The sequence below is a fragment of the Crassostrea angulata genome, chromosome 8 (assembly GCF_025612915.1).
Source record: "Crassostrea angulata isolate pt1a10 chromosome 8, ASM2561291v2, whole genome shotgun sequence".
NCBI classification, from domain to species: domain Eukaryota; kingdom Metazoa; phylum Mollusca; class Bivalvia; order Ostreida; family Ostreidae; genus Magallana; species Magallana angulata.
In genome coordinates this window covers 54,265,019-54,274,196 of record NC_069118.1, presented here as the reverse complement: position 1 = coordinate 54,274,196, position 9,178 = coordinate 54,265,019, and the positions used below count along the sequence as shown (strand labels likewise).

General features: G+C 32.2%; 1 protein-coding gene and 1 long non-coding RNA gene across 2 annotated transcripts in view; one reads left to right on the top strand and one right to left on the bottom strand.

Annotated features, from left to right (window-relative positions):
* Positions 1-9,178, top strand: part of LOC128159449 (protein MON2 homolog) — a 556,747-nt gene that overhangs the window by 61,234 nt on the left and 486,335 nt on the right. The window lies entirely within an intron of this gene.
* Positions 1,896-5,304, bottom strand: LOC128159527 (uncharacterized). The gene is made up of 2 exons (XR_008240148.1): positions 5,182-5,304; positions 1,896-2,198 (listed from the first exon to the last, which is right to left on the bottom strand). It is a non-coding gene; the product is annotated as an uncharacterized LOC128159527 (long non-coding RNA).

Below are 9,178 nucleotides of genomic sequence, written 5' to 3'. Positions count from 1 at the left end.
AATAGTCATCAAAACCATTCATCAGCAGAATTTGATTTCCCTCCTTTTTAAACTCGGAACACCTCTGACCTAATCAGATCACCGCATTAAATACAAAGTTTGATAACTCTAATTTGTTTATCATCAAGAAATTCTGCATCGCTGACAAATAAAGTTTTCTTCGGTACAATAATATACCAATTAACTGACTATCTGGACAATAGCAAGTTTATTGTCCCACCCCACAGCAACTATTTCCCTTGGCTTTGCCTCATGAAATAGTTGCTGTCTTGAGGGACAATAAACTTGCTATTGTCCTCATACCCAGTAGATACTAAATAGGCATATAATATCCCATCCACCTCCATTTCATGTTATATAACCTCCAGTTTGTAACCTTCAATTTCACTGTGTAAAGGCAACACAACAGTCAAAGCCGCAAGTTTCACAATTTATTACTGCTTCTCATGTACTTAAAATTAGGGGCCTTAATATTGCTTAGGCCTAAAAAAAAAAAGTTGTGTGTTTCGGGTAACCCGACCTAACCTACAAAAATGGCCCGATCCTCCCATTTTTAGATGCCTGATTTTATCCGACTGTGAATTTTATCTTATTTCCAATAAAAAATACGTTTTTAAATATGAAACAAACAAACATTCTTAGGATTCAGGCAAAAAAAATAGATAAAATAAAAAAAATTCCCCACCTACCTAACCTAATTTTTTCATTAGTGTTACCCTAAACACACTATTTTTTTTTTAGGCCTTACCAATTCCAACAAGAGACATCCCATTAACTATTGATAAACATTAAAATTCATTTCATGAATCTACGCAACACTGGTAAATCTTCAAGTACAGTCACTATCAATTTTACAAAAATATTGACGGTTCTTTATCCGAAACTATTCCTTGTACATGTACCTTTAACTGCAATTAGTACACTAACATTTTATGAAAAGACGGTTTGTCTTAGAATAAGAAAGCTAATGCAATTCTGAGAAAAAGAATACCACATATTGCAAATTCCATTGAGGTTTAATAAAAATATGGCCATTTAAGTGAACCCCCCATTTCCAATTTCCATTAGTAAACACAGATTTACAGGGTTCTCCATAGTAAAACATCTTTACCTGACCTTTTAGAGGTCAATTGTTGTTCAACCACCTTTGAAAAGAAACCTTATTCAATACAACATGCATCTACATTATATAATCATGATAAAAGCTTCACATCACTTAGAAATATCCTTACATGTATACCCCCCCCCCCCCCCATCTTTTGATTTTCATAAAAAGTCATGGTTAAAAATGTTTTACCTAATTTTATGAAACTTATGGCAATTTCCTTGAGTCATATCTCACACATATTTGAAAACAATCATCGATGATTCTAAAATTTGATCCTAATTATTTGTTTATTTTATGATTTACACCATTTTAATTAACAAATAGACAGCTGTCCTGCTTGTGATTTCTTGTTTTTATGAAAAACAGTAAGCTAACAATCATATTTAGTGAATATCTAATCTATTTTGATTTCTAGTCTCCTTCTAACCATGCTAAAACAGTAAGATACAACCTACAAGTTAGATATCTGCCTTAAATTAAAATAAAATTCAAACACCCAGGTAGGTGGAGACAGAGTTGATTTCCATGAAAAATGTTCAAAATTTGACATGTTTTTTTCCTTTTTTTATGCATATATACCTTAGAAAGGTAGAAATAGGTTGTTTCTTGTTCATTTCAAAAGTAATTATCATAGCAGATGTTATTTCAAAGTCAAATGTACATTTACATATCCTAAATGTAATCTTAATGCAGACAATTGGATGGGGTGGGGTGGGGTGGGGGGGGGGGGGGGTTCAATTATGTAAACACATCTAAATACCTTTATAAAATAAAAAATAAAGGAAACATAATTGCATACTTTTATTGAAAAACAAATTTTCACAACAATTATGAATTTCTTTAAATAGCCTTAATTTTGTTTTTCATAATTTCTTATCAAACACAAACCACAACATGGGATGATGCTTTCATAAAGTTCCATTATTGTTCATGCATTATCCGATTTAATTTGAATTACCGGTAAAAAGTCTGTAGAACACAAGGAATATGCATGTGGATAGAGGTGACAGGTTAATCTCAAGAGTTGACCCACAAGAATCAACAGGTAAAAGCAATGTGGTGCCATGTCGGAACAAGAGTTCGTTTTGAGCTGAAATAAAAAAAAAAATAATTAGCTGTTTTTACATACATGTACTAGTAATAGCTGTGTTTACATTAACATATGCATATTATTTCTGGAAAAAATACACTGACCATGCAGTGTAATAAGTATTACATATCCCAATACATGACATAACATTTAGGCAGTACAGGATCAAAAATTTGCATATCAAGTCATAATATAATATTTAAAAAAATTCTTAGGTATAGACACTTATTAGATTGAGAGAGAGTTTGAGAGAGAGAGAGAGCTGAGTTTATTTCTTGTAGTGCAACAGTCAAGCATTTCAATTCGAAAATTACAAAGGAATATTACCCATCTGAACAGCGTCAAAGTACATGTATTTCCTTCTGGTATACCATGTTTTATCAATTCTACCGGGTTTTTATTTTGCAAATAAATTTGGCGAGGGTTTTGGTTTCTTTTCTTTTAAATTACATTTTTTTAAAACAATACTATGTGTAATAAGCATAAAACATGTATGAGTAAACTTAATGAAGAATTTTTAATAGATTATTTTTCACAGAATGTGTTACATTACATGTATGTCAATCTTTATAAAAGTAGCGTATATTTCGTGCGTCATAAATTGGAAGTTTTAGTAAATATCTTTTACTTGCATGGTAGATATATATGTCTAACCCAAATTTTCTTCATAAAGCTACAGCTGTATGTACCACATAATCATATGTTTTGTCACAAGTATACATTTATAAAAAATACCCAAATTCCAACAGTTGAAAGTAACTCGATGAATTTTTCATTCTCTGATAAGTTCATTGTGTTTTGTGCGTGCATATATTATAAGTCTGCTGCAACAGCAGCCAATCAGCGGTAAGCTGAATCCACTAATAAGAAAGTTTGTGGTTTAGGAGCGGGTAAAATTGTTTATGCATAATGTAGCTGACACTGACTTGAATAGATCTGATATATATGTACAAGATGGGAGAAATAATGACAGAACAGACTGGGATTCGAACCTTGCCCTCTGAATCTCTAGTCAAGTGCTCTACCAACTGAGCTACATGTATCTGGCTACGGTATTCAAACCAGTCTGACCGTCACATCCCCCCCCCCTTTAAATGATCTTCACCCTCAAAGATCACCCCTGGCTCTTCCCCTGGCAGGATTTAACCTGTCAGTTCCAGAGGTTGGTTACAACACCAATATTGTATAGGGATGGAACGATCCACCGATGCACCACGGTATTTATTTTGACGATATTTGGATTGTTACATTTACCATTAATACGTTACGATACCTATGCGGACTTTTTTTTATTTTCCAAAAATATCTGAGCTTCATATATCGGCTATTTTTAGCCTGCGCGCCTAATATGAAAGTACAAAGATGGCGGAAAACCTCGTAAAGTTGTCAAACCTGTTAGGAAGCTAAATCTGGAGTGTGGACAACTTTTGGATTACTTGTTAATGAAAAAGTAGTGTATATGAGACTTAAGTAATTTGTAAATTGTGCAACGCTCATTTTAAATATATCAAAATAACTTTGGACATGCGGTAATACATCGACAGATTGAATAAATTTTTAACCCTTATTCATGTTTTCATTTAGTTGCAATGTATCGTGATATGTATCGTATCGCATCTCATGTATAGTGATATGTACCGAATCGGCTAAGTACAGAAACGTCCAAGCCTTAATATTGTAACAGGATGGGAGAAATAATGAAGGACCAAACCAGGAATTAAACCTGGTCCCCCTGAATCTCTAGTCAGGTGCTCTACCAACTGAACACTGGTATTTAAACCGGTCTGACCGTCACATATATAAAAAGTTATTTTAAACAATGGTGTTCAATAAAAAATAACACTTGCAACCTTCAGTTTTTGTCTGTAATTAATCAATATTGGCTTGCGATCAGTTATCGTTGAGTACCATTTTTCATCAGTGCATTGTTACGTCATTTTATCAACACATAAAATTATATACGAAAATATGATGTAACATTGCACCAGCGAGAAATGGTCCTTGACAAGAACTGCTGGCATGCCAGTACTGCCAGTAGTCAGATTAAAAAAAGAGAATATAAATGAAAAATTACATTTTAAACATTAACAAGGACAATTCAAGTACATATCAAAACTGCTAAACAAGAAAAATTATGTGAACTGGTAGAGTGGTACGCATAGTTCTAACTTGTAAACTACATGTACAAGTACATGTACCGGTTACCCGTTGGTCTGCTAAACCTCTCTAATGATACATTGATCGGCATCATAAAAATATTAAAGACTTTTTAGTCATGTTTTAACTCTGAAGTCTGAAGTATACAATTTTATTTACTTGATGTTACATGTATGTCTACAGGGTATTTATGTCTACATTTGGAGTCTTCCGCACAAGAATATGATCATATGTTTCTAATTAGACCCTGCTTTGAATTTTGAGTTGAAAATTCACAATCTAATTTTTTTTTAAATAGATAAATTTGGTCATCCTTTCCAGTCACCAATGAACCTCGAGCAAGTCTAAACATCCAGTAAACAATGTAAAAATTACACGTTAGTAAACAAACACCCACACCATAACAAAACATCTAACTCTGTAATTCTTATAAAATTCTTAACCCAGCAGATGTTTAATCATCAAGATATATTTGTAAATTCATACGCGATGGACATATCATAAGAAAATCTATGTACAGTACCAACTACATGTATATTTGTATACTGTATGTATGACTTTCGCCACATGTGGATTTTGTCAATAAATTGAATTGTAATTTACACAAAATTCTGGTAAAAAGGAGAAAAAAACAAGTGAAAGGTACAACATTTGGGATTCAATTCTGTTAAAAGGATTTATATTGTCTGGACTAGAAAAATAACATACATCAGTGACAGTGTGCACGTACTTACATGTACATCTATAGACTAAATGTTAACCAGTTAACATGCTGACATTTTAACCACTATAGACAAGAAACTTTAAAAGGAATAAAAAGCCTCACCTTCTTCAGTAACATCCACATAGATCACACACTTTAATGTCCATCTTTTCCCCTTTATTACTCGTAGCTTATCAACGGCTGATCAATGGAAACATAAACATCCGTCGACATGGTCGACAGAAGAATTGGGTCCTCGTAAACGATTCACACGAGAATATATCCCTCCTTATAGCGAGCGCAGCTCGCCGGCGCGCAGCGCCGGCGCGAAGCGAGCTCTACCGGCAAGGCATGTGTGAATAGAAAATTCGGACTAGTTGCACATTCATTCAACGGATTTTTTTGGCGTCAGTAAATCGGACCAGTAATGCATCGTTTTAATCGTCCCAGTAGTTCCCTGTAATCATGGCAATTTTTATCACTTCACACTCTCACGAGAATCAGCAAGACAAATTTAGACAGTAAAAACAATAACGATGTAAGCGACATACAGTCAATGTTACCTCTAAAGTTCACCTCAGTACACTTTCAATCAAAAATAATCGTGTGACGTCACAAACGTTTACACATTGATCCGATATATTTTTTCGGAGTCAGTAAATTTTGACCCACAATTCATAGTACCAATGGTTTCCAACCTCACGTTCCAACATCACGTTCTCCCGAGAATCAAAGTAAAACCTTTGAAAAGCTTATAAGATGTGTAATTTTAAGAACATTATGCTTTTTAAGTAAATAAAACAGTATACTTCGCATACTTTTATTTCTCAGGGGAGTTTTAAAGAGTAAGACGACACTTAAGGGAGTATGGGACTGACACCAAAGTAATTAAATTTTTTTAAAAATTGGTTCAACAAATAGCATTGCATTTTTTCTAACAAAATATAACAATTTTTTGATAGGTTAATATGTTTGTTTCCATGGTAACGGTATCCAAACATACCCTTGTTGGAAATACTTCCGTTCATCAAAATACACCACTTACAACAGAAATGAAGCAATGCTACATCGTTTGTAGTAATTTTATTTCATTTTTCTTATATGCTATTTATAATACATTGACAGAAGAACAATTTATTTAAAAAAAAATTCTGAAAGCCTCCTCAGTATCATACAATGTGCGACCGAATTTCCTCTGCATGGTTCAAATTTGTTACTTTTTGTGTTGACCTTCAATGCAAAATGGTCAAAAAATCTGTTTTGATATAATTGGAAGTTTTATTTTTGAACTTAAACGAAATATACAAATGTTATGCTTTCACTGGAAAAGGAGAAACTCATATGTCAATGACTTAGATAAAAAGATATTGCAATCTGAATTTACTCTGGTATGTTTTTACAATTTCGCGCCATTTTCACTTGATCACTATTCTAGTGTAGATAAAATAATCAATACCAACTTTTTGTTCAATAAACATTGAGTCAATTAATAATATCTTTACTACAATGCTGGTACTTTATAAAATTCAACAAAAAAGTAAAAAATTATTCATTTAAATCTCAAATTTCCTCTGCTTAACTTGAAATTCCTCTGCTAAAATACAAATTTTTAAACCATTTGCACCTTATAACACTATACCAGGTAGAATTCAATTTTTCTTGATATATTTTCAATAAAGAAGAAACCAGACATATGTGTTTTGTTTTAAATGGGAGCAATTTTGTGTACCTATGAGATTTTATCAAGAGAAATGTGAAACAAAGGCTATTTTGGGGTTTTTGGTGAAGAAAATTGAAGGGTGGGGGGTGCTTTATTGACAATCAGACATTTTAAAATTGTTTATAATGACTTAAAATGCAAATATTAACTATTTAGAATTACATGTAATTACATGTAATTTACATGTAGCACATGTAAAATATATATTTAGCCATAAAAGCTACTTTTTTTCTGTTTTAGCTTGAGAAAGAACAATATTTAGCAATTTCTTATCAAAACTATTAGGGTTTAAAACTTCATAAAACTGCATGGCTATCAATTCATTTCAAGAAAATTTAAAGAAAATGGTATAATATTATTCAGTTAATCCAAATTCAACCCTGCCTCTTATATCAATAAGAATAAAATGCCTATAAAGGGTTATAAAATAAGGACAAACCCAAAACGCTAAAAAGTTGCACTTTTTCTATGGACCACCCCCTGTTACATTTTGGCCCCTAAATCTCATCACAGGGTTGAGCAATCATAAAAATTCAGCCAGTTTCCCATTTTACACACATAGAACATCTTTTCTGTTCCCATATTGTTCAATTTCAAGCCTAGTAAAAATTTGACATTTTCTTTAACTTTTAGAGTTTGTTTCTCTCTAACCAAAACACTTTACAATCAGAAAGTTCATGCAATTCTGAGTAAAACTTTTCAAATTTGGTCTGATTTCATTGAAAAATAAAAAAGTTATGGCTGTTTAAGTATTACCCCCTTTCCCGGCTGAATCACCTTAACCTGTTTCTATAAGGTTTTCAAGATGTATCATGGCTTCTTTCAATCCAAAAGACATTTTTTCTTTTAAAATCAGTTATAACAAGAAACCTTTATCCAAATCTGATGTAAAAACATTGAAATATTCACATTTAGTAACAACATATAGGAGAATTCAACTCATATGTATCACCTATCCCCCTGTAAATGGGAATAAGAAAAAACACACTATTACTCCTTGCAATCAACCTTTTTGTTTCTAAATGGTATTAAGAGGTTTAAAAACTCTATTGGAACATAGAAGCAACTTATTTGGAACACAAAACTTCACTTTCATCTCTTCATAAGGGACAGGTACCTAGAAAATGGCAATCAGGCATCTTACCCGAGGAGTCATTTCCCAAATATGCTGAACGGATGATGATGAAACCTAATTTCTCTGTTTATTCTTTAACCAATAGTAAAAGATCTAGATTTATATGTTAAAAAGATTGAAATACATGTTTTACACATAAAGAAATACCAAATTTGAACATCATGACCACACCCCCATCATGAGGTCGGAATACATCCAAATGACAAATGGTTAAAAAATGCACACAAATTCAATTTTTCTTGATATATTTTCAATAAAGAAGAAACCAGACATATGTGTTTTGTTTTAAATGGGAGCAATTTTGTGTACCTATGAGATTTTATCAAGAGAAATGTGAAACAAAGGCTATTTTGGGGTTTTTGGTGAAGAAAATTGAAGGGTGGGGGGTGCTTTATTGACAATCAGACATTTTAAAATTGTTTATAATGACTTAAAATGCAAATATTAACTATTTAGAATTACATGTAATTACATGTAATTTACATGTAGCACATGTAAAATATATATTTAGCCATAAAAGCTACTTTTTTTCTGTTTTAGCTTGAGAAAGAACAATATTTAGCAATTTCTTATCAAAACTATTAGGGTTTAAAACTTCATAAAACTGCATGGCTATCAATTCATTTCAAGAAAATTTAAAGAAAATGGTATAATATTATTCAGTTAATCCAAATTCAACCCTGCCTCTTATATCAATAAGAATAAAATGCCTATAAAGGGTTTTAAAATAAGGACAAACCCAAAACGCTAAAAAGTTGCACTTTTTCTATGGACCACCCCCTGTTACATTTTGGCCCCTAAATCTCATCACAGGGTTGAGCAATCATAAAAATTCAGCCATTTTCTTATTTTACACACATAGAACGTCTTTTCTGTTCCCATATTGTTCAATTTCAAGCCTAGTAAAAATTTGACATTTTCTTTAACTTTTAGAGTTTGTTTCTCTCTAACCAAAACACTTTACAATCAGAAAGTTCATGCAATTCTGAGTAAAACTTTTCAAATTTGGTCTGATTTCATTGAAAAATAAAAAAGTTATGGCTGTTTAAGTATTACCCCCTTTCCCGGCTGAATCACCTTAACCTGTTTCTATAAGGTTTTCAAGATGTATCATGGCTTCTTTCAATCCAAAAGACATTTTTTCTTTTAAAATCAGTTATAACAAGAAACCTTTATCCAAATCTGATGTAAAAACATTGAAATATTCACATTTAGTAACAACATATAGGAGAATTCAACTCATATGTATCACCTATCCCCCTGTA